The sequence below is a fragment of the Chiroxiphia lanceolata genome, chromosome 1 (genome assembly GCF_009829145.1).
Source record: "Chiroxiphia lanceolata isolate bChiLan1 chromosome 1, bChiLan1.pri, whole genome shotgun sequence".
Lineage (NCBI taxonomy): Eukaryota > Metazoa > Chordata > Aves > Passeriformes > Pipridae > Chiroxiphia > Chiroxiphia lanceolata.
In genome coordinates this window covers 58,361,036-58,387,974 of record NC_045637.1, presented here as the reverse complement: position 1 = coordinate 58,387,974, position 26,939 = coordinate 58,361,036, and the positions used below count along the sequence as shown (strand labels likewise).

At 38.5% G+C, this 26,939-nt stretch overlaps 1 protein-coding gene across 5 annotated transcripts in view; it reads right to left on the bottom strand.

Moving 5' to 3' along the window:
- The window catches only part of SOCS6 (suppressor of cytokine signaling 6), a 34,194-nt gene extending 22,032 nt beyond the window's left edge, over positions 1-12,162 (bottom strand). For 2 of the 5 annotated variants that reach the window (XM_032698036.1, XM_032698083.1), the window contains exons 1-2: positions 12,030-12,162; positions 5,704-5,706 (exon numbers count right to left, since the gene is read on the bottom strand). The gene's annotated coding sequence lies outside the window, so the exon portion shown is untranslated. Of the gene's footprint in view, positions 1-509; positions 567-5,703; positions 5,707-11,032; positions 11,383-11,907; positions 11,977-12,029 lie in introns of those variants that run through there. The other 3 variants (XM_032698069.1, XM_032698078.1, XM_032698059.1) reach the window with 3 other exon arrangements.
- Between the last annotated feature and the right edge of the window lie 14,777 nt (positions 12,163-26,939).

Below are 26,939 nucleotides of genomic sequence, written 5' to 3'. Positions count from 1 at the left end.
TCTATCCTCTTAATTTAAGCTAAGATGCAGCAATCCTTTATAATGCAGTTAACCCTCTACACAAATGGAAGGATTAAATGCACCTATTTATGATCTGAAGGTCAAGAGCACAGTGTCTTGATTAAAGTAAAAGAAAAGTGGAAAGCTATCTCCCACAACATCTCTACAGGGTTCACCCATGGCAAGAAATCTCCAAGCATGCTGAGGAGGAAGAAGCAGCTAATAAAGGGCAGTCCACAGAATCACAGAGAAGAAGGGACTGACCTCTGTTTTGTGACTTTCTTCACTAAATTATCAAAGACAAATACAATGTATTTGCTACACAGATGTCAAAAAGATCCCTCCATTCTCCTCCAGACCATACAAAAAGATTTAATGTCAATACTTCATAATATTTGCCTTGTATCAAGCTCTTTGGTTGCCATACAACTCAAAGATTTAATATTTCAAACCTGAAGACTTCTACCTCTACGGCTTTGCTTTTTTGTGTACATGAAATCAGTTCATACCTTTAATTTCTAACAGTAGAAAGTTCTGACAGAATACAAACACCAACAAGCAATATCATTTAGGTGTGTACTGTAAAAAAAAAGTAACTTTGTGAAATTCTCATAGATTTCATTCATTCATTTAATTCATTTTTTTTTTACTAAAGACAGTAACATTTTTCCAAAGTGGCACACATAACATACATATAATTTGAAAGTATATGCATCCATTCTGTATAATTCACTCAACACAGAAATAGACATTGAGTGAAATATGGAAGTTCTGGGGTAAAAAGACATTGGCTACATTTAAATAATAATTACATTTAGGCAATCAAGGTCATTCTAATCCCTGAAATAACAACAACTAGGAAGAATAATGTAATAAAGTGTCTCATATAAAGTACAGGCTACTAGTCAAGAAATCAAGTTCCCTAGTGACTTCTCAAAAGTTCAGAGTTAAACTCACATCCAGAGACTATTGTTTGTTTCAGCATTACTTCCTATAGAAACAAAGCTCAACCATGCAAGGTTCTGTCTGTATGCCCTGCAGCCTCTTTACATTTTATCAAATAAGAAGATACGTAGCGTCCCAACTAAGGGAGCAGAAATGCCAAAAATTCTTATATTCTTACACATAAAAAAACATCCAAGGACATCTCTAAATTCAGGAAAAGCTTTCTCTGGAACTCAAAAGTATTTCGAAAACAAAGGAAGAAAGTAGCACGAAACAACAACACAGAGAGACACTTTTTACAAAACTGTTTCATTGTAACATACAAATGTTTACCTCCAATCTTCAAGATACCACACCTGTCATTAGAAGCAAAAGTGGTTTGTCACTGTGACTTTTCCTTAATTTCTGCTTAGGCTTACGAGATATTTTTTATATCACTACAGTAAGAAATCACTAGCAAAAACCATTTTCTATGTATCATGTTAATTAAAAATTAGAGAGTCTTTATTCCTGAAGTGATCAGCAAATTCTACTGACAATTTTACTTCCTGGAAAATTTAAAACATTATCACTAAAATAATCAGACAACTTCTTTCAGTAAGTAAAGTCTCTTGTGTTTCCCTTCTTGAACATATTGAGAAAAATAATTTTATAACCTTTATCTGAACCATTTATATAGGAAACATAGTAGATGACTTCATTAAGGTTCAAAGCCTAAGAACACAGAAGTTGAGAAAAGCCAGAAGAGTTGCCTGACCAATTCTCTTTCTTGTCTCACATATGGAACGAAAATGTTTACATTAATTCTACTCTCCAACATCCTTTAAAATGTATGGTCCTACCACTTACTTACAGTATACCAATCAAACTCGAAATTCCAGACAGAATTATTGGCTTAATTAAGGAAATTTCTGCTGTCTCTATGTCCGACACTTAAATGTTAGTGCACAGGTACTCGATGCTCTATTCAACACTCAATGAGTCAGAACACGGAGAGCTTAATTTCCACTTTTTTAGGAGCATTAATAAGCTGAATTATATGCACCATAAGGTGAAATTAAGGTCATTTAATTCTGAAACCTAAATTCTGAATTTTCATAAAGTGGAGTGATGGGCGCAGGAGGGTGACCTGTTGGGGTTTTGGGTAAATACCTACCTACTTAAATCTGAAATCTCCCCCATCTCTCTATGATGGCAACAGAACAAGCACAAGTCCAGTAGCTGACTGCAGCAGCAAACTGCCACATGCTGCGAGAGTTAAAGCTTGAGGTCCCTTTTAGGGGTTTGCTGACAATGGAGAAGTCAAACACAAGACCTCGGGTTTCATCATTCTGTTGAGACATACCTAACCTTTCAGTATACCTTCTTATCACTGTCCTCTATTTAGTCATGATTCAGCTTCCTGAATTTCTTTAAAACTTCACAATTCAGCAGATATTTTACAAAGTCCTTTCAGCCCAAATGTTTCGTTTATCAAAGCAATAAGGGAATGAATAATCCATGTTACAGTACAAAGACGTAGCAGGATAAGGAGCAGAAGACCCACAGTGGTATATATCTAAAGAAGTTAAAAATATGCAGAAAAAATAAAAGCAAAACACCAAAGTTATGGAGGAAGGTAAAAAAACTAATCCCCTCCTCCCCACCTAAAGAAACACCCCAAAACAAACAAAAAACACATCAACAAACACCCTTCATGGTTAGTTCCAAACCAATAATTAAAGTTTGACCTGCAAAGAAAGTAAATTCAGACTAACAAATAGGCCAAGGCCCAGACTTTAAGCTCTGTATGACACATACTCTGAGTTGGCTAAACTGGTGTCTCTAGAAAGGCACAAAGCATTCTCACAACCCCTATCACATTTTGCTTGCAACAGAACAGATCTGAGGTTGATGGCCTGCTTTCCAAAAATACAGTTGAAAGCAAAGTACATTCTGACAAACTGCAAAGGTCAGAATTACAGCTATCTTACCTACAACAGACATAAAAGATCTAACTTTTGTCCAAGTTAAGATTATTTTTTTAGTACCTAAGCAAAGCATAAGCAATCCCTCTAAAAATCAACAGGAGCTGCAAGTACTTTGGGTATACTAGAACAGTCAGGTTCCTTAAAACTCACAGATGTGAGGACCTTAAACTGCTTTCCATCAAAAGCCTTCTCCCTTCACATACCAGGAGTAGTTTAATCCAGGAAGTACCAGAATTTCAGAGGGACTTTTTTTTTTTAATTAAGAGCTTCTCAGTAGCCCTTAGCCTTATTTTTTGCATATAAAATGAGAAGTACTTAGTGTTAAAAGAACAGTATCAGTGGCTACCTCGTGGTTAACACCTTCACCTGCCTCCTCAGGCATGTTCTAAAACTGTCCATCATCACTTCACAGAGCGACGCCGCACAAAATTCAGTGGCAACTGCTTCTTTTTATGGACATCATGAGAAGTGGAAGAATGATCATAGCATCCCTCCAGATATAAGGAGTTTGCACCAATGGAAATCAAGCTACAAATTATTTGGACAGTGGTCCCAGACACTGTGAAAGGGAGATTCTCACTTATTCTTAAAATACACTACTGTGCAGCAACAGTTTCAGATGCGGGATGAATTGCACAAGAAAGTCAGTCTCAGGTTTTCCCTTCACAAGGCAGTTGCTTCCTCCACTGAGATGAGAAAAACATACCATCTCTACCTAGCCCATCCTTTTTCAGCTCTGTTTATCTTCTACTGAACACCTTTAAAAGAAGCACTAGAAAAATTTTCACACTACAGAGCAGCCAAAAGGCCGGTGTTCAAGGTAGTCCTCAAACAGAAAGGATAGAAGCAGAAAATTAGCTTGGCTATCTCACACTCTGAATGAGGTCTCTACCTAACAAGCTGTTACATCCTATATTTTACATCACTGGGAAATGCAGCCTGTACTGCTTGCAGTTTGTGAAACCTGGACATGCAAATGACAAGGGAATTTTTAGCTACATACTTTTACATTTAATTTTGTATTTCATTGCAGATACATTTTGTCCATCACATCGATAGGCCCAATGTCCACCTATTACATGGTTCCAAATAAATAAGAGTGACAACCATTATTTCACTCGTGCACACTTGGGAATCCATTTTAAAGGTAAAAGAGCATTTAATACAACAAGTGTAAGGAACCTACTCTTACACAGTTGTATCTCATTTCTATTCTGGAACATCTATGCTATTTAACAAGATACAATTCAACTGAGATTGTCAAATAGTATCAGCTACAGAAGATCAGTCTTTCAGGATCAGGAAAAGAGATCCAGTCAGTGAAACAGAAAGTAAGGTTTATTTTGCAGACATGCCAGTACAACACAACAAACCAGAAGGCAGGAGGTGGAGAGATGGGAAATGAACTTCCTTCTCCTTGTTTAAAGATTGGGTGATCTTAAGTCAGGTGGGTGGCCAAGGGGAAATCTTCTTCCTCATTGAGTACCTCTGTAATTAAGCAGTCTCTCCTGGAACATGCTCCAGCAGCAGAACCTAGATCAAGCGTAAGTCCCACCTCGTGTGTGTCCATTGACCCTCACATGTTCAGCCTGGTTGCCCCTCCAAGGTCTCAGGACCCACTGCAAAGAGTAATTCAAGTTCTGCATTTTGGAAAGTGAGAATGTAAAATACAGCTTATTTAAAATATTTCCCTTCCCATTTTCACTGGTAGGAGGCCTAATAAGAACAGAGTAAATTAATTAGCTTCTTTATGGTTTAGAGTCTATCCATATATGGGAAAGAGGAGACGGCTGTGCTCAAAGTACTGTCAAATACACAGAGTAAACACACCTATAGAGAGAATATTCTCTCCTAATCTCACAAAATTACTTTAACATTTTGTTTCCCCTAAAACATACAGTGAAATATTAAATAGATTTCTAAATTCACAGTTCTTTTAAGTCCAAGGAGTGCTTTTAAGAAGGTACATACAATAATTCTGCACAACTCAGACACTGACCAGAGTGGGAACAGAATTTTGACTGCATAGGCAAAGCTGCTTAGCCATCTTTTTCATGAAGTCTTGACTTGTCAGAATAAAACCTTTTTACAGGACTATACCAGTTCTGACAAAGCTAACTCTACATGCAAATTTTCTCATTTTGGGTCAAAATGAGAGAGACACTTAATTATTCATGATTAAGATCGGGAAGTTCTTTTTTTCCTCCTACACCTACGCTCTAATCACCTGCAGACAGAAACGGCTCACTACCCCAACTAGCAAATCTGATGGAGAATATTTTAATTAAAGTTTTTAGACAGACACTGTTTTGTCCTGATGCACACGGGAAGATGTTTGGGTCCAAGGTTCTTTTGTGGCGGTCGGTTTTTTAAAATAATGTTCCACAGAAGCAGAAAATCATTTTCGACTTAGCCCTAAAAAATCTGATTTTGCTAATATTCAGTCCTAACCCAACACAGATTAATTAATTAATTGTAAGCAGACATTTAACTCAATGGGACTGCTCATTGTAGGTTATGTTCAGCTTGTACATAAAAAAACTGGGCCTTACACTGAGCAACTTCACACTGGTGTATAAATTCTCATACGCAGGATCAAAGATAAAATTTTCACTGTCTCTATGAAGTAATGTGCTCTATGAAATTTACACGAACTCAGAGCCCTTAAGATAGCTATCTCCAGAGCAAGGTCAGATTTCTGCAGAGCCAGGAGTATAGAAGCCCGGCTGCAAAAGCTAGCTAAGCTTCAAAGTTCAAGCATGAAAAAAAGAGCCACATACAAGCACACCGACTTTTTTTTTTCTCCTGTTTGCTCTGACATAAATTTAAACACAAACTATAAATAAAATGAAAAAAAAGTATTAGCCCAATTCAAAAAAAAAGGGAATAGAGAGCATAGATGCGTACTTTTCAATGCTGATACATTGAAATTCTGTTCCTTTTTTTCTCTGTCAAACAGCATTTAAAATGCTGCAGATTCCAAAAGCACTAATTTTTGTAATACACAGGACATCTGAGTCAGTACTGATGTAACAACTTCCCTTCACTGTCTTCTTCTGATCACCACTGGATTAGACTGCAATTAAGACTGGTGTCATTGGTCAGTATAGATTCTCTTTGATCCCTGCAGTAAGGGACTGCAGAGTATTAACACTTATATGTAACTATTTTCCCAAGTAACTATATTTTTTTGCACAAAATCATGCCAAAGGCCTATGGCTAATACTTTATTACTTCCCAGCATTACTTACTACTAACCAGCAGCTCTCTTCCTTTCAAAAGCCAAAAAGAGGAGAAGTCAGTGTTTCAGAGTGCACTGGATCAGAACTGGTCTTGCCTCTGCTTTCCACTGAGGAGAGAACAGGGAGGGAAAGGAACATAAAAAGCCACCAGGCACTTACCCCACACAGACCAAGATTTAAGCTCTCACACATAACTAGTGACTCCTACCTCTGAATACACAAACCAACTATTCTGGAGTCAGTCTCCTCGGGCTGACCAAAATTCCAGCTTGGAAGTCTTCCCCAGTGCAGGTTTCACCCAAACCGGTATTCCTGCACAAACAGCTTCTGTTCATTGAATACAGAGAGAATTCCTCACTCACTCAGTTCCCACCAGCTCCTGAAAGAACATCAATCTGAAAAGCTGCCTACCCTGTTTTTGGAGTACAGCTTCCATATATCTCATCCTCGAAGGCACATCTTCTGTAATCAAAAACCTTTACCCCGATGTCATTCATTTCTGTTTCTCTATTTTATCAAAACTCTTAATCTGATACCTGATTACCAACCCAAAGGGATTCCAAGGGTATTAAAATCCATTACTGATGCCAAAAACATAGTCAACATTATAGTTTGTAATTACCCAGTTCTGTAGCACTTACTGAGGCAAAGCCAGGGGAGACAGGATTCCCTAAATCAGAAGGAACAAAGAGAGAAAGCAAGCTTGACCACTGTATTGGAGAAATCTTGGGACCAAATATGCTTCAGAAACATTTGGAATAGCCTACTATTATGTTCTCAACATATTTGAGGAATGCAGACTGCTTTGGAAAAGGAAAAACAATCACCTACTCAAGACTCCTACAAAACTACTGTTTTAGCACATTTACCAGAAAACGTCAAGACTAATTAAGAATAAAACTACTGAAGAAAAACAAGAGATCACACACTGTAAAACTAAGCCTGACTAGAACCTCATTTCCAACAATTTTGTCATCCAGAGTAGAACTCAATGTACTGTTTTAAGCAATACAAAATATCCTTGAGGAAAAATACCAAAGTTATTAAGTCTGCAATCTCAAATGCTAAAATTAATCAATTTATCTGCCAGATGCATTCACCACATTAACTCAAGACCACGAAAACCTTACACAACTCCACTTACAGTTCAGTATCATATATGATACAAAGACAGTTTCTGATTATACATTGCACTGAGAAACAAAGAAAAATACCACATATCTGTATGATTTACTTAACAATACGCACAGGTTCATTTTTATTGGTTAAATTTTTAACTACCAAACACTTAATGAACTCTGAAAAAAATCACTAACATCCATTATTTATACCTTCACCACCAGAGAAAATGGTTCTCATGCAAAACTATTTCACAGCAGTTTACAGTATGATTATTTGATGTTGATAACAAAACCACACTTTACAAACTTGAGAATTTTTTACACTGCCAACCTATTGCACTTGGCAGATTACAAAAAGAATGTTTCACAGAAGAAAGAGCATGAGAGGCTTTCTATGTGCCCTATATATATGCAAAAAGAAGCAATGTTAGGGGAGTAACACATGGACAGAAATGCCACTATACAGCATCCTTAGCACGATACCAATATACAGCATCCTACAAGCAAGAAGACTTTTTTTTCAAATTCCTTCAGTAGTGTATAAAGTCAGAGGTAGAACAAGTCAGCCAATGTCTCCACATCCATGCTAAACAAATAAAGACTTACATTTAACTTGTACAGTTTTTTTGGTGATGTAGCAACCAAGGATGAATTTTTTAGGTAACATGTGGCTTACATCCTTGTCATAAATGAAGCCAACTGAGTTCCTCAGAGCCCAAAGTGTTCTGTGAACAGTTAAGGACACAGAAAAGGACCAATAATTTCAGAAGTATTTTATCTTAATATTTTCCAGAAGAAAATTTCATGAGAGATAACAGTTTATTAATCTTTTAAAAAATAAAAATATGTAAAGATAGGTTCTTAAATCCACATTACAGACTAATGAATAGCAGTCAGATTTGCAAAGCCATATACCTCAAAGCTTTCTGAAATTGTCTGGAGTTGCAGATGCTTCTTGTTTGCATGCCTGTACATGACAAAAGCAGGAGTCAGAAGACCATGAAAACTGGCAAAAGAAAATATTAGGAGCAACTTTTATTTTGGCGAGCTTAAGGAAGTGGAGAACTAAATTTCTAATGCTTTGATCTGAAAGTTTTAATTCTCACAAAAAGTAGACTAAGCCCGACTCTGCTCTATGTGGTGTTTTTCAATTCAGTCTGTGGAGACTCCAGCAAAGTTTGTGTACCCTTCTTCATATATTTGACATAACAGCCAGCACTTTACATACAGTCAGGTTTCCATTTTCATCCAGGGCAAAAATTCAAGGCCAGCTTGTTTTGGTATTGGTTTTAATCATCAGGAGAGGCTGAAGTAGGTGTCAGGTTTTTGTTTCAATAGCTTAAGATCATTCAGCTACTGTGGGGGAAAAAACTACTGCAACAAAAACCCCAAAGCTGTGAGTTTTTAAATGTTTATTTTAAAAGTAATGTAACTATTTTTAACACAGAAATTTATTCAGCTTGCATAGTACAGTGTTTTAATTCAGAAATCAATTATTTCCAGAGGAAAAAGCAAAAATAATAATAAAAGAAGGAACCTATTGTGCATCATGAATGTTTATATACTGCTGTATCAAAAACATATTTGAGTGGTATGAAGCTGCTTTTTAAACCTGGACAATAAATATCCCATTACAAGCACAATCTTCTTCTTTTCTAAAAAAACATACTGCTGTATGTAACTTGTCATCTGAAATGGTCAACAAACAATTTCAAGAATTATTTTCTTACAAGAATACTTCCTTGTCTGCTACTACAAATTGACTGGGAGGCACCAGGACCAAGGCTGTGAGAACTTGGGGCCTTTGCATCAAGTATAACTATTGTCTTCTGAAGATTGGCATTTATTTCCAGAAAATTAGGTGTACACTAAAATGGAATGAAATCAGATTTTGGAATAAACATAAGGATAAGGAACATTACAGATATAATTATTTCTCTTCTGAAAAATAAAAAACATAAAAAAGAGGAAACTCTAAGTTTCATATTTCTTTTCAGTTTACTACTTGACAGTACAAAATACAGAGTTAAGTCGCATAACAAATCTCCATTCTGTTTTTCAGTCCAAATCCTATCCAACTTATACTCAATATATTTTAGCATTTGCATTCCTAAATTAGACTAAATTCACTTTTATACTACTTGTATCTTATTTTCCTCCTTGGAGCATCACAACTGCTCAAGCTATCCCCCCTAAATTATTGCTAACACACATTAAAGCCCTGCCAACAAAACACTGAGAGACACACCAGCAGAGAACAGTCTCCTTTCTATCTACTTTATGTTATCACATTGTGCTACCCAAACACTACCAAAATAGTGCTCTGAAGTCCCAGGAGGGTAGGTAAGTGACAGCAAATAAGGCACTTGAGTAAGGGATTACCCTGGACTGTGGCCTCAGTTTTGCCAACAACAGCATAGCAAATATGTAGTAAACTCAGGGCAAGGCTACCAAAAGAAGCCTTTCAAACATTTATGTTCAAATTTCTCTATGACTATAGAAAATTTCATAAGAAAGAAAAGAAATAATTAACTTGCTTCATAAGAAAAACTTTTAGTTAAGAGTTCACTGTCTCACTCCACCATTCACCGTACCAAGGAGAGTTATGACTTGTTATCTACTTGCAGAACAATGCAGACTAGTTACCATTTCTTCAAACCATCCCTCTCCAAGACTAACTGAAGGTTACCAACCAACTGCACAAGCTAGGATCAAAGAAGTTAATACACATATTTTATAGATATTGGTATGTCAAGTTCTCATGAAGTTTAGAATTACCCATCACGTCTCCTGAATCCATGCAAACAGTCTGATGCTGCACACACGGAATGCCACAAAGTGATGCTCACAAAACCTCTGGAAACAACCCAGTGCTTCTCCCTTTCTACTCCACAGCCCTCTAGCTTAGCAAATGCAGATATCGCCATATAACACTACAGTGTTATTATTCATACTTTTAAATATTAAGGCTTAATTTCATTAAATTTTAATTTAAAAAAAATCTTCTTAAATCTCAAAACTCAGGATATAGGGGATACATGCCTGATACAGCATACAACAGATGAACCTGTTTTAAGTAAAAGCTCAGTTCCAAACACAGTGCAATGCCACAAATCCAAGGAATATCAAATCGGAAGTGAAGACTCCATTCAAGTACTGTTTAACACTTCATAAAATCACGCATTTTGAAAAAGCTGAAATTTGCCTTTCATAAGTTACACATAAAACTGTGAGTTATGACTACCACCTTACTGCAGAAAACTCCAAAAATACCTACACATTCTCCAGTGGTTTAAAGTCTTCCAGCCAAGCTAAGTGACATTAAGTCATTTATTTCGTAACTACACCAAAGCTTCCATATTTTCTACAATCCAAAGAAGTGGTTGTTAGCATAAAACAAAACTAGTGCTATTTTTTCACCCAGAGCAGAAGTGCTTTATTCCTCAAGCGCTTGTGCAGACATCAGCTCTCTAAGACAGGAGGCCTGTAGCACACTTCTTTTAACCACAGGTGTATTAAGAGGCTGGACATGGTGTAAACGTTCCTGGCAGTAGAAAAGAGGGGCTGGGACCTAACGGTAAAAGGGTACAGGAATTTATTAAGTGGAAGAGAAACTTTCCCTGACTGAAGTATATCCTGTGACCAACTTCTTTAACTCAGTAAGCTACTCCACAAAAAAATCATGCTCCAAACTAAGATGATTTTGAAAACATAGGAAAATAAAAGAAAAAAGAAGACAGGGTAGCCAAAATACCTCACATCACAGAAGCATCATCCTCTGCACTTCTCAAAAACATCGTTGTTTTGTAAAGGCTTTTTTCTTAAGCAATCAGGTTGGCACGGGCCAGGACCAGTTGTTTACTGAGAGAAGGGGCATCCTTAGGGAAAGAGAGTGTAAGAAGCAGCTTGAAGAACCACGAAAGAGAGTAAAGTTTTGGGATTTGGTGCTGCTTTTTGTTTAAGCCAAGTTTTTAAGTGGTGCCTGTCACAGAAAGGCGCCTTTCTCTCGCTCGCCCCTCCGGGAGCCCTTGGCGCACCCTCACCTCGCATCAACCCTACACCCGGGGCTGCTCCGCCGCCGCACCAGCCCCAGCACCGGCAGCCCAAATCGACACCTCCGCGCACCCGCCCCGCCGGAGACAGGGACCCCCCCAAAGCCTCAGACGGAAGGCGGGTCCCAAGGCGGGCTAAGGGGAAAACAGCCCAATTCCGCCGCCCTCGATAATGGCACCGGCAGGCTCGGAGTGCATTCGGGCAGCGGCCCAGGGGAGACGTGGGGGAGCCCGGCGGGCCCCGCCGGGACTGGTGCGGTGAGAACCAGGCCGGGCCCCGTCCTGTCCCGGCGGGAGCCGGGCAGCACCTCGCCGACCCGGGCCCGGAGCCGCTTCCCGCCCGCCCTGCAGGCCGCGCCGCGGCCCCGGTGCCTCCTTGGGGCCTGGCACCGCGGCGGGCTCGGGGAGCCGAGCAAACAAAGGGAGAGAAGGCCGGGGCCGCGGCTCGGGAGGAGGGCGGCGGGCAAGCCGCGAACCGCGCCAGCCCCTTCCTCCGGCTCCCCGTGCGCCGCACCAGCCCCCCGCGGCCGCCGGAGCCGGGCGGGGGAGCGGGGCCCGTTGCCCCGGGGACGCTCACCCAGCGGAGGCCGCGCTGTCCCGCTCCCGGCGCGGGCCTCTCCTCGGGCACCTCGGCCCGGCCTGCGCCGGCACCCGGGCTCGGCGGCGAGCAGCCTCCGGGGGCGGCGGAGCGGTACTCACCGAGGAGGAGAAGGAGGAGCTGGCTCTGCTGTTGCTTTCGCGGGGCCCGGCCCGGCTTCGGCTCTGGCTCCCTCCCTCGCCGTGCCGCCGCCTCCCTGTTCCTGGCGCCGCCGCCGCTTCCTCCGCCTCCTCTGCCCCCACCCCTCCGTCCTCGGAGGGGCGCAGGGGGGCGGCGAGCCCGCGATGGCCGTCGCCTGCTGCAGGCTCGGCTATGGCTGCGGCGCCCGCGCACGGCCCGGCGGGGGCAGCAGGGCCGGGAGCATCCCCGCTCTGTCCCCCGGGCCGCCCCCGCCTCCCGACACAACTGGCCCTCCACCTCCCGGGCCCCTTCCTTTCGCCGGCCCTGGGCACCTCGTCCCGGGCTCGTTCCCGCTCGGCGGCCACGGGAGACCCGCGGGGGGCGGCCGGGAGCCGCGCTGGGAGCGAGGGAGGAAGGCGGTCGGGCTTTGTTAGCCACGGCCCTTTCCTCCCTCCCCCACCCGCTCTAGTCTGCGACCGCTGCGCCCTGGGCGACAGAAGCTCATCAATAAAGTTCATAGGAAGCTACCACCCCTTTTCGTTATGGCGAGGGGCAGCCCCTCGGTGGTAGCGCTCGGCCGGAGGTGTCCCCTCCTCCGCCGCCCCCCGCCCCGGAGGCTGCGCTGGGCACGGAGGGAAGGGGGGAGGTTGTCTCCCTCTCCGCTCTCCTCCGTTTCACCTTCCCTTACACCTCCCTTGGCGTAGAACCGACGCGCCAGAAGAGGCATATTATTTTTGTGCTTAACTTTGCTTCACAGATATCTCCACAAGAAAAGTGACACTAAACTTCAGGCACATCAGCTGTGCAGCAGCAACTTCAGCCAAGCAGGCTGCCTCGCTTGCTTATTCTCTGTTTTTTAAAAATAAAGTGCCAAGTCGAGAGCAACAAAACAATTCTTAGTTTAGGATGTGTGAGACTGACGGAAGTGACTAGCAGGGGGTGAAGAATTCAAATCTGTGGACAGTATGGCTCTTAAAAGTTGTCACAAGTTGTATTTGCTGATATGGAGACTGATATGGAGATAGTAAAATACTACCTTTCTTTCCTTTTTTCCTCATGCAAAGCCAGTATCTGAGTTGCAAAGATATGCATAATTTGCTTACCTATGTAGTCACATGAGAGTCAGTGAGATTATTTGTATGACTCACTATGAAACTACTGATTTCAAGGTTAAAAACAATCCGTTGAAACTCAAGATTATGAGAATATCATACAACTTCTGCTTGAATTTTTCTACTGAGATCAAAGGTATTTGTGCGTTGAGGTCAGTGAATTGTTTAATTACCAAGGTTATTTGAGGTCAGAATGTGTCCTGATTTCATTTACATTTTTGTATCTCAGGCATTTATCAAGACTTAAAGGTTTTTCTTGAGTCTCAGCCAAGGCTCATACTCTTCATCTGATCAACCTCAGTTTCTGACAGTCCAGGACCATTTCAGGAGATGATAACTCTAATCAGAGTTGCAAAAAGAAATTATTTTTTTCAAATATAAAGTTTGGCTTTTTCATTTATGTGTAGAATGATTTATGTTTTTGTTAAGTGTTTTTTATTAAAACTTTTACAGTTATGATTACATGTTATCAGTGGTGTATAACAAACAAAGCTAAGAATAGCTTCAAGTGGATCATTTTGGAAACCTTATGGATTTTAATTTTTGTTTGTTAAGTCAATACTGTTGGTATGAAAAATACCAGTGACTTTGTAGGTTGGCAGTGGTGTTCAAAGAAAGGAACAAAATTAAATAAATAACAAAAGACTAGCTTACTTTTTTTTTTTTTTTTAACAACACAGTTGGTTCCTTCTTTCCTAGATGAACTGTTGTAAGTTTAGCAACCTTGTCAAAAAGAGGAATAGGAGAGAGCCAAGTAAGCAAAAATGGCCCTGACTGGGAAAGTTTTAGTTTAATTTTTCTGCAGTTCAGTCATTTCCTCAAACAAAGAGCTTTTCTTTATGTGTATGTTCTTACCTTCTTCTCAGGCCTCCTTTTCCTTTGGATACATGCATTTGAACAAGTAATTATTCTCAGGATCCAGCCAGTACTCTTGCTTGACACGTATACGTAGTAGTAACTTCAGCAGTGTTTTCATCAGCAGTTGCAGGACAATAGCAGTATGTGAAGAAGCCATCTGGGCTAAAAATGTTTTTCCACCCTCAGCTAGCTTTTACCATAGGCAACTTCTGTAGTAGTCTATATTGCATATGAAACAAATTTTCGAAACAGTCTTAGAAATCTTATTCTACAACCTCCTACACTGTTAAAAGAAATGAGGTTTTCCAGCCCATGCGTTGACCAAAGGTTTCCATGTGTCTGAAACTGCCCCTTGTCAGTCTTATCAACCAAACAACTTAGCTTTTTGCAGAAATGGGGCTGACAGACAACCTTACAGGAAGATTGAAGGAAAGTAATGCAAAACACTTGGTAGCTTTTCCCCCCAGTTTGTCTTCCATATCTTAACTTTCTCATGAGGGATAATGTTAAATATGGCTTAAATTAGCATCGCTACTCCGAGTAGTGACCTTGCTCATTTTCTCTCCATCTCCTTCCCTCTTCCTGCCCATACACACCTTTCATTTTTTTCATAGTGACTCCAGTCCTCATTGGAGTCCTCTAGATAGGAAAAGGTAGCTCAGGTAGCAAAGTGTCTTGAGGTTCATTTACCTAACAATAAATCATGACATAAAGTAGAATAGATGCCTTATTTCTCACTCCTTTCATTTAGAAAGTGTCATCTCTTGCTGTAAGAGTTCACGAGAACAGCATTTTCAGATACTTTTAAGCAGTTTATGAGAAACCAGGATCTTTCAAGGCAGACATGCAAACTGAATAAACAAAACCAAACAGTACTTTCCAGCTGGATAAGTAGCTGATGTAGTTCAACCTGTTATGAGGTGAGTATCGCAGCCTACACAAATAAAAGAGGTAGTTTGTGTATTTGGAGTAGTATTCGAGGAAACGGAAGGAGGATTGAGGGTTGCAGCGTGCAGCCAGTTGAGGTTACCATTGTGCTGTTTGCTTGTCTCAGTCTTAGCATATAGCTTCATGTTTGGGATAGACTTTTCCCCATTGAAATGTGGCAGCAAAGAGCCATACCCCAGTAAGACCAACAATTTATCACCAAGTCTGAACTCACAGAAGTGTGCTACTGGTGTTGCATCTCGGATGGCAGATGAAGAGAATGGCAGATGAAGCAGGATCACTCAGATGAATTTGTGCTTGGCTTAAAAACACATATTGAACTAAGTTGGGCTGTTCATACATTCGGACATCTTGTTTTAATGCTCTCTGTATGTATCACCTATCAGACTTGCCTTACAGTTTCTAGCTTTTGTTTAAAATGATGAGAACTATAAATTTGGTTTTAGTAATAAAAAATTTAAATCTTTCATATCTGATGTCCTTATATGTGGGAGCTTCTAAAATCAGGAGCTCCACACCCAGTTCTAATTACTTTGAGGTCTACATGTTGATGAGTTCTCTATTTTTATATGCTTATGTCTTTTTTTCCTCATTTGTTATACTCAGAAGCATGATTACAAATCATTTCACAACTTTTAAGACCAAAATGTGTTTATACAAAACTGTAGTTCAGAGGGACAGGTCAGAAACCTAAAGTATGAGTGTTCATAGACAACAAAGCCAATGTTATGTTTACCATATCTATTTTTATCTTATTGCTACCTACTTGCCTGGCATAGGTTACCATCATCTTGTAACAACTACTCTGGCCTTGGCTCTTGGGCTTGAATTGCAGCAGGAAGTTAATGCCTTTGTCTCCTTATTGCTCTTTGCAGGTGTTTAAGGGTATGTGATTGCATTTTAATTGCATTGCAAATGCCTTCTTTTCCAGTTTTGTTAAGTATATTTCAGAAAGGGCATTTCTCATAATTTTACTAAAATTTTCAAATTATTGTAATGCTTTACAGGAACTTGATCTTTTAAATGGCAAATGTTCAAAAGGCCTAGGGACAATATATGCTTTTAAGGAAAGCAATTTATACACAATCACTGTAGATTGCTGATAATTTTTTGTAACTATGGTTTAATTTTCTGATTTTTTAATTCCTGTAGTCTTTTTTATTATGTGGATTTTATATATTCCTGTGATGGGAACAGTTCCAGGCATGGAGAAAAACATACAGGAATTGACAGGATTTTATTATATGGACCTTACAGTTATTATATGGACTTTACTGTTATTATGTGGTTTCATCGCATTCACACTACACAGTGCACAGCCTGGACATGCCCAGGCTTGCCGAGAGTTTGCCTGCTCCCTGCTTCCCCCGCTCCTCCCCCTTTTGCCCGTGTCCCTATCCTGATTTGTCCCCCCGCTTGTCTGTCTCATGCTCCGCCCTATGTTCTGGCCCTTTCCCCTCCTGAGCTGATAAAAGACCGCATGCACGCGTGAATAAAGGGTTCTACTTGCACCCTCCCTTGTGTCCCAGGCCTATGCTGTGCCACGGTCCCATCCCCCCTTCGGACCACGGCATATTGCTTTATTTGTATTTTAGATAATATTGTATATTTATATTCCTCTGTTATAATATGTATTAGAAATCTTTATATATCATATCATCACATATAGTTTTTTGATACTGTAATTCCACTTTGTTTTTTCATAGATTCTTGCACATTTTCTGTTGGCAAATTCCATTTCCATTATAGAAGTTAATTTATGCAAATATTTTCAAAGTTGGTTGGGGTTTTTTCCCTTTTTTTTTTCAAGGGACTTGTCCCTCCAGTTTAACAGCAAAAAAAAGCCACCAAAATGAGCTGAAGTGTGCGGGAAGTTCTTTAACACACGCAAACTCTTTGTCTCAGATTGAAGTTAAATTGGCGTGGTTTACTGGCACAGCTGAAATCAGTTTAAGGTATAGATGGCATTAAAACCTCATTATAGCTACTAAAAAACCATCCATGAAAGATATATATAACTAATGTGCTACATTTTAATCAGAATACTGCTATTGCTTCTACTTTATACTGTGGTTATGTTGTGATATACTATATCTGTTATGCTCATGCCTGAAAAAACAGTGCTTATGTACTTGGGGATTTTTGCTAAAATACACATAGTTTGAGTGTCACACTCGCTTGTTTAATTTTATTTCATTTCAAGAGGAAATATATTTTAAAATCATTGATGAACACTTCTGAAATTAAATTCATTACAAAATTTTCAGTTGATTATACAGGTTCGTTTTTCTAGCAAGAGCACAGCTCAATATTTACTTAGATCAAAGTTTTCTAACATTATATTATCATAGACAACAGAGGATAGCAACATGACATATCTAATAACAGCTCAAGAGGACTAACTTCTAATCTGCTGAGTAATGGAGAAAGGGAGGAGTCATTTTAATTGTTTATGGACCAAAAGCTGAATAAAGTCGGAGTAAATTGGGCCTCACAAATTGATTTCTGTTAAAGTCAGGGAAATAAAATATCACTTTTCTTGTTGACGAAGATGCACAATAAATCATGACTATAGTTAGCTGCAAGCAGCTCTATACAGTTCGCTCAGCCGAGGCATCTTACTCATTGATTGCCCATATTGCCTGTGCACTCGCTTGTAACTTATTTCATGTCTGCATTGAGTTATGTACATCTGGAGTTGCAGAAAGATAGACAAGGTGGAGAACTTGTCCCAGCTCAGATCTCATCTGTATAATCACTGTTGACAGAACCAGTCTGAATTTCTTGGCACAGAGGACTTTGACCTGAAGCAGGACATAGCTAACAAAGACAAGTACTCACTCAGTACTCTCAAAGCCAATGCACTGGTGTACATACAGGCTTATTTCATCTGTTTCCCCATACTAGTTCATCAAAATAATATATATAGAAGGCTATGGTCATGTATTTTTCTTAAAACAGAAGAGCAGAAACTTCACAGAGACTTCCTTCTTCAACTTGTAAAGTTTTTTCTGTTAAAATGTAAAGTATACATCCAGTAAGAATTTTTATGGCTACAGGTGTAACACTCTTAAAAAAAAAAAAAAAAGTATATTTTTATTTGGAACATTATATTCTGCCCTGTAGCCAATTAATTATATTCATTATCTGAATCATCCTTTAGAGTGCAGCTCATGAGCTTGGCTTTGCAGCCCTTACTTTAGTACTCACAACTGGCCTAAGGAGTATAGAGCTCACCAAGAGACAATCATTTGGCAAAGAAAGTGCTGAAGACAAACCAAAACAACTCCAAATATCGCTTTACTATTCTTAAACATTTTGAACTTCTGGTCATGGGTTTGCCATAAGTCTAAAGGATCAAATGAGATTTGTGTGATTTGACTGAGATTGTGGCAAGGGCATGTGTTGCTCTATCTTTATTTTCTGGTTTCCCTGTTTGAGGGAGTGAAACTGGTCCACAAAACATTGTACTTCAACTGCTTTTTTCAGAGTAGAGTTCATGACAGAAGTTTGCCCCAAAACTTTCAAATATAAAACTGGTCATTTAAAAATAAACAATTCTATTTCTCAGAATTTTATTGCTCTTAAGCAGGACTACTGAAAAGAAGCTGTAGTTTATTTTGTCATCTTTAAGGGGAAATAGAAGATGGAATAAAAAAGTGAAAAGGAGTTAGAAGATGACTTACTCTTAACTTTCACAGGTGTAAATATTTTCGAAAACTTAAGAGGTAATATTATTTTGCATTCTTTCGTCAGCCAGCTCCTGTTAGAGTTATATGAGGATTAAGCATACAGATGTAGCTAGAATTTTATTGAAAAACCTAAAAATAAAAGTTGGTTAGACATCAAGAATCATACTTAGTTCATTAGACCACATAAAAGGGTGCAAAGTGTAACTCAGAATGTTCACTGCTGGGGATTATATTAAATTTAAAAATGTCTAAAAACAGGAGTAGCAGGTGTGCCTAGAAATTAATGGTCTACTTTCTGTGTAGAGGCCAAGTGTTCCTTTTGGCTTTAAGTGTTGCAGCCATGTCCTTAGTTATGGAAAAGAAGGTGAAAAGGATTCTTTTCCATCCTCTTCTTAAGAATATCCTTTTAAAAACATACAAAAAGCACAATAAATACTCGATTAATGGGCAAAAGCATATTAAAACCAAACAAACGACCCTGACCCCTAAAATGGATGTGTGGTTGCAGGATGTCAGCAGATTTCACAATGCCAGCTCAGCCGTTCTAGTCAGGCTTTGATTGTCCTTTCCTTACAGTTCACAGAAAAGATCCACGTTTACTTCAGCATTGTGAGGCTGTGCCTGTGAAGCCATGAGCAATTTCTCTTGATTTCTGAACTCCCACTGACTTCAGCTAGATCCATGGCTGCTACAGTATTCTCATTTCTCATGTGCTTATCGTTACACAACTCTCAGCTAGATCAGGAGTTGCCCTGATACTCTTGTTTCTTGAAATCTTATCATTAGAGGGTATACCTGCAGCTCCTAGTTTTAATTGATCATAGTTTGTAAACAATTTTAACCCATATTTATTATATTTATAAAGTTCAAATAAAATAAATAAAACCCAAGGAGACTTCAGTCAAGCAACACAGCTCACAGCCTTCTGGAATAAAATTTCCTATTGTTGCAGAAACAGTATTTAAATCTAGATAGCTTACAGAGGTACATATGGAACTTTTCACATTTAGGTCACAAGTTCAAATATGGTCTTCATTACCTGCAAATTAAACCTATCAATAACTGACATCTGTTACATATTGATATGGAGTGAGTTGCTTTCTAAAGTGGATAGGTCAATAGACTTGTTTCTAAATGCACTCTAAACAAGCACATTTAAAGATGTTTCTTCTCTAAAATGAAGAATCTTATCCATCCAGTAGAATTCAACAGTACCAACCTCTACAATTTGGCAAAACACTGTTTTGTTACGCTTACCTAAACAAATAATAAAATACTGACTTTAAAAGTTCTGTTGTACCTGAAACCTACTTTATCAATGAAGTCAGAGCTTTCAACTACAGTTCTTTACGCACACACTGATGTGAAGCTGACTGGCAAAGCAGGGTGGAAAAGCCCTCTGCCTACAGTACACATTTTCAATGAGGCCTTGGTCGCAAGTCAGATCACTGTAAGATCCTGAAATGGCATTGCATTCATTATGAAATAGCCTACTAATTTTCAGAAACATTCTGAGAACATATATGAAGATGTCTATGCAAGTGTAAACCGCAATGAAATATGGGTGACACTTAAATGTGAGGAGGCTTTACAGTCAGTTCGTTAAATGTGGGTTGTTCTTCAGAAGTAAGTTTGTCAAATTCATCACATGAAGTACCTTGAAGATTTAAAAAATATGAGAACGAGATTCAAAAAAGGTGAAAGATCCTCAGAAAATGATTGGGTGTGCAGGTTGTTTTCAGTATGCAAAACAGTCAAGAAATATCCTGTCAGTCTCTCACTCTGCTACTTGGTGACCAAAGACAGAGTTGCAGTAGTAACTGAATGATGCTTTGTATAAGCCTTCTTCATCCACAAAAGCTTTACAGGTCCCTTAAACATTTCACTACCTTTTATTTATGGAGCAGTAAATTTAGTCACCATTGATTATAGCGTAGCAAAACTCTTTTCAGTCATACTACTATGCTCTAGAATTATGTGACTGGAGGCATCTTTTAAAAGAAAATTAAAAGAATATCTCAGTGACTACAACCTGGACATGCTGAAGATCGTATCACAGCTCTCATTCCTTTCATGCAGGAACTTTATAAAAGAAAAGAGCAGTGCTGAATCTGCAATGTGTTGTTCCAAAGCTGGAAATTATTACTGATGTAAAATAACACAGCAGCATCTTCTTTCCACTGCAAATGTAGTGGATTTGAATGTGCTCCTCAATACACCACTAAAATCAACACCAGTGAAGACAACACTAAGAATGATATAATCTTAAACCCCAGGATTGAGGTTTTTCAGCTGAAACTGATAAATAAGGCTATTCTTTTAGAAAAAATAAGGCTATTCTTTTAGAAAAAAGGGAGGTTAATATGTTTGCAAAACGTGCTTACATAGTGAATACACAAACATAGTCTCTTTTGTGGGTAAAAATGAGTCTTTAGCTAGTTACCAAATTTTGCTCCAGAAAAGAAATTGATTCCTTTGATGGAAGCAATGCTGTTCTACTAAGTAGAATGCATTCAGAGCAGATTTTCAAAGACATGAAGGGCACTTGGATACATCAGTTAGGTGCCTCGTGGATTTTCATGCCTTTGCTCTGTTAGGATTTTCTTAACATAGAATTTCTCTTCTTTTATGACTCACCTCTATCACATCTTTGCTGTAAATAAAACATGCTCTTGTTTTAATAAATATGTTGATAGGCAGCATGGAAAACATTAATCACTGTGAAGCTGAAGGGTACTTAGCAAAAGTGAAGTGCATGAATTGAGAAACTGAGAAATGTTGGTTTAAATAGTATTCAATAGTTACAAAAACCTCTATGCAATCTCACTATGATCACACCAGAAATGCTGTTTCATCATAAGGGAAAAAGAATAAAATCTCTATTTGTATTATTTGAAAAGAAAAAAAAAGTCAGGAAACAAAGCTATTAAAAACCATATTATTCAAAAGTAATTTAAGAAGCTATAGAACACATTGAAAAATATAGAATACTTTTTTCATAATGATACTCATTTTTCTTAAAAATAAGAATATGCTTAAATACTGGTAATATGTAAGTGTATACCTAATGAGAGCAATTTTTATATGTAGATAACTAAAGGTAAATGTTTCTGTATCAATCAGCATATAATTTTTTAGAGGCAAAAATTCAAAACAACATCTTTATTCCATGTAAATCCTTAGCAAAATTGCTGTACACTTCAGGACAACTGTAGCTTCCTCACTCTTGCTTAAATGCTTACTAGAATAGCAGTAGTATGTACACTACTGAATGGTAAACCTTTCCTGTAGCAATGTAAAGACAAAATTAATGGGACTTTATTTTAAAACTTTCCTACTTTGGATTCAGAGGAAATCAAACTAGTTTTTTAAATTATTAAAAACATCAAAATTAGCTACATGGAACATCAAAAGCAAATTAATATAAACAGAAGTGACTACTTTTGTTGTGTTAGCTCTTGCAAAAATTCTCTATTTAACTAATGCTCTAAATTTTTGAGAATTTTTTTACTATTATTGATCATTACATCAAATTATTGCTGGCTGTTGTTCGTTCTTGGTTGAACTGGTATCAAAAAATACTGATTGTTATACAGTTCAGCTTCTTTGTCCTCAGCGTTCAGGTTCAGCACTGTAAGTTAAAAACTGTCCTTATATATATAGTTTCAATTTAATCTACTCATTATCCCACAGTTTCTTTTAGGGGTATTAAATCTTCATCAAGGACTTTTTTCATAGTAAGATCAGTAGCAATCTGTTACATTAATACTATTTCACTTAGCAGGCAAACTTGAGACTCACAGAAAGTTCACTTCATTTGATGAGACCTATGTGTAATAAACTTCAGATGCTTGGCAATACATTATTCTCTCTTTTAAGACTTCATTGTCCAAACCTAGGCTACTCATTTGTTGTACTTTTTTCCAGCCTTACTGAGCACTAAGAGAATCTCTGTGGCTGATAACACTTGACATATATGGAAGGCAAGGAGAGGAAACTTTTTGGACTACAGTTAGTGATGAAGGCAGCATTTTAGGATTATCTGTTCAAGTGAAACCAAACTTTTTTTTTTTTAATGTTTGACAAAGATGGTATTGTAATAGTGCCTGTATGGTCTCTGTGATGTGGAGTCTGCAGCTCCTTCTTGAGCTTGCACCTGTCAGGCTGGGAGGAGGGCACCCTTCAGGAGATGTGATTAATTTAACTTCCTACCCAGTCCACAGTCTGTGTAATGCAAATCCAACACCCACAAACAGGGTTGTGATTTTGAAACTAGTTACAGCAGCTGTGTGTGATTGGATGTGTCATAAACACTTCAACCAGTCAAATCTGCAAACATTTCTTAATTCTCCACTCTCAGCAGTGTGTCCCTGATGTTTCCTTTCGACTGAGCCTGGAGATTGTGCTGCTGCAGGGAAGAATCAACTCAATCCCTTATTCATACTCAGGGTCTGCCAGGGAAGGAGCTGGGTTAGTTTTCTGACAGTTCAACAAGCTGATCCAATTCATAATGATGTGTGTTTACTAGACCCATACAAGGTTAGGAGGGAAAGAGGAGGATCACCCACGTATCAGCAGCCCATAGTCTCACCAGATGAACGTAAGCTAAAACCACACTCATAGTGCATGAAATCCCTGATTTACTGAAACTGCAACGTGAATAGGTAAGACAACCAGAGGATGAGTGGAAGGCATTGTGCTTTGACCGAAGTTCAGTAGGACTTCAGCAGCAGCAGACAGCTTTTCAAAGTATTTTTTCATCTGTCTGCTGGTTTGGTTCTTGAATTTATCTTCCCTACCAGGTAAGAACCGTAAAACATTTACAGGAAAAGTCCTATAAAAATTCTAGAAAGAACCTCATTCATAAACATTGAAATAACTACTCTTGACTAGTCACTTTATGCTAGAGGAGGACTCTTCTGGGAATGCTCAGTGATTTCAGATTTTCCAGTCTGCTTGTGGAAGTATGCTAAGTGGCTGATCTTTGATGAAAATGGTCTCATTTCAGTGCAATTACACCAACTGATATTACAAGTTCTAGCCAATCATTTACTAATTAGTCACTGGTGCAATAGAAAGTGACTTGCCATGAAAACTTTCAGATTACTGGCACATAAGTGACTATGGTGACTTTATTTCTCCACAGCAATTTTTACTGCTTTAACTATCACTACCCTGCAAGTCACTAGATTCTTTCATTCCATATTGTGACTATTTATATGCAGGTAGTTCTCACCAGCTCTCTAAGGACCCCTTTCATATCAAAGTTTAATTTGTATATGATAATTCACTGTTAGATTTCTTAGCAAGACTGCCCTAAGCAAATAGGCGATGCATCTAAAAAGGGTCATTTTTCTCTTAAGAATGAAATTTAATAGAGCATTACTTACACTTTAACATTCATCTGATAATCAAAACATATTTCATCCTTGTTACTTTTAGATATCATTAATTCATAGGGGGAACTTAGATGTTTTTTCCAGTCTGTGACTCTTACGCAGATTCAAAAGACAAAAGCTGCATTGTCTGCTTCTAAGGAAAAACTGCTGGAGGCACTTCTTTTGTTTTTCTAATGAACACCATATGAAAACAGGAATAGAACAACTATTTACTTACATGCAGTGGTCTACTAAGGTCTCATACATGGTCTACTTGCCTCACCATGGCACTGAAAACATTACACTGGTCAGTCTATTTACAAGACTTTTCCTTTTTTCCATTTTTTTTCTGCAATGCAATATTTCCTTTATTATTTTGACCTGAATTTTTAATGATGGTTCTCTGTGTATGGGTGAATGATACTGTTATGTATAGTTTACCAGACTTAAACACATCAAGGAGCAATAATATTTAATAGTTTTAAATGTTGCAAAGTCAGTCTTGCTCATTTCCTTATGTCAAAGTTCAGATTTACTGTTCAATAACACCACAACTTTTATTGTTCCTGGTGCTAGAAGTTTGTCATTTGTCTGGTTAAGAATGATTTGGAGAGCATGTTGGAAGAGGAATGGATGTTTTTATAGATTTTCCTGTATTAAACAGCTATGGTTGAATGTGGTTTTGGTGATCAGATGTAATGATTTACAGACTTACTTTCCAGACTAGCATTTTCCTCTGCATTGGTTCCATACTAGGCAGTGTATATATTTTTCTGAGTCTACTGGCATAACAGCACTAGCCATGTTGTAAAGTTGTCAGACCTTGGCCTTCACTATTTGGTTGCAAAACAGAGGGAAATAGTAGCTGTAGGCTAGGCTACTATTGAGTGGGTTTTTTAACCCTTCACCTATGTATGCAGGTGCATACAATTAGCTGAATACAAGAACTGCATTTTTTTGCAAACAGAATACAGGTACAGACATGTATTTCCACATATATTCATTTTTCCGTACAGCTTATTTTCTTCTTTTTGTGTAACGGAATTTCTTATAGAAGAAAGCCTGATCTACTTGTTTTAGTAAGTGTAACTTTATTTTATTATGAAAAGCAACTTCTAAAAAACTTTCAGCAGGTCAGATAGCTCCCCATATTAAACCTTATTTGAGAAATAAGAATACTTAGTCCAGGAGAGACAGGGTGAGCAAAAGCAAAAGTATAGAAAATGACTTGAAATTTTCCAGTTTCTCTGAAAGCTTCAGAACAACTAACCACCATCAGCTTGACATTACCAAGCGGGCTACTAAAGACATATAGCTTTCATTCAGTGAAGAATGACCTGTAGAACACGTGCATCAAAAGCCAATGAAGTAAGGCAATGATTTATTTATGTGTATCCCAGTATAGAAAGCGACTTTCAAAGGTAAGAAAGGTGTTCTGAAAAAAATATTGCCCCTGCTTGAAAAAAACCTATGCTTTCAATTGAACACAATATATTAAAATGAAATAGTTAACAAATATATCTGAAAGTGACTGCACAAATATTCTGTTCAAAGAAATCATAGGTCACTGGTAGGATGTGATGTGATGTGATCAAAGGCTTTTTTCTTGTGAAAATGAAAAACTTGATAATTAAAAACATAGTTTGTACAGGATAAATAGCTACAGGGTTTTTTCACATAACTATAAATTGAGTTAAATACTTATTTTTTGTTACATAAAAATATTGAGATCCACCTAACACTATGAAATAAGAAATAGCACTTACATTGCTGGAAGAGCATTGGCAGGAAAAACATTACATGAAGAGATATTTTAAGTCTTGCTTCTCCCTACTTATACCTATTCTGTCTAAGATTGTAACTAATGGTGTGACATCTGGCAACCATATTACCTCAGGCTGTGACCTTGTCAGTTCTTATAAAACTGTGGGAAAAGTTTCACAGTAGGCATCAGGTTTGCATTTTTTTTTAACTGTCTAGAAGAACAGAATCAAATATAGACACAAGATATTAAGCTCTTTCATTTCTAAATGGCTAAATCTGCTTCCCTCACAACATATTCTTTCAAGATTTGCAGTTAGATCTTTTCCAGGCAAAGAAACTAAGTGGTTGGCAGCTATAGGAGGGAGCAGTTCTTAAAGCTTACAGGAAGTCTACTTTATATTCCAAATTAATTTATACCATCCATCTTGAAGAAAGGTGATTCTGCAAAATCGTGAAGTATTATTGCCAAATTTTGTAGCCAGGAAACTTTTTGCAAAGTTGTACATATTTGCTATCTGTTTGAAAAGGATGCTGATTTCATTACCGAAGTGTTAATATTAAGAATTAAATGTATATTGTTCTCTGACTACGTTCAAAATCATACTTGTATTTCAATCATGAATATTCTCTCTTTCACGTGCTGTCAAGCTAGTAATAAAGAGAGGATAAACCAACATCCTCAACTGCTTTCTGGCAGAGATCACTTTCTGTTAGATGACACTGTTAGAGAGTGAGTTGCTTTAAGTCTCTGGGGAGTTTGTCGTAGTATTTTCTCATTGCATGACAATGGTCACCACAGAGCAGAGTTTTTTGTTTCAGAGATGATCATGTTGCATTAAGCACTGTGAGAAGTGTCATCTGGAGAAAGTACATCCATGTAAAAAGGAAAATCGGGAGGAACATTAGTGCAAGAGGGTCAGGGACATGTGCTGCAAGGCACATGGGTGAACATTTCAGTGGTATGACTAAAACCTGAGGACCACAGCCATTGCTGATTTCAGCTCTGCAGGTCTTACACAAATAATGAGTGCACAGTACTTGATAAGGGCCTCCTCATTCTGGGCATGACCACCTTTGGATTTGGATAGTACTAGCGACTAGATCTTGAGGCATCCCTGAGCATCTCCAACCTCAGGTTA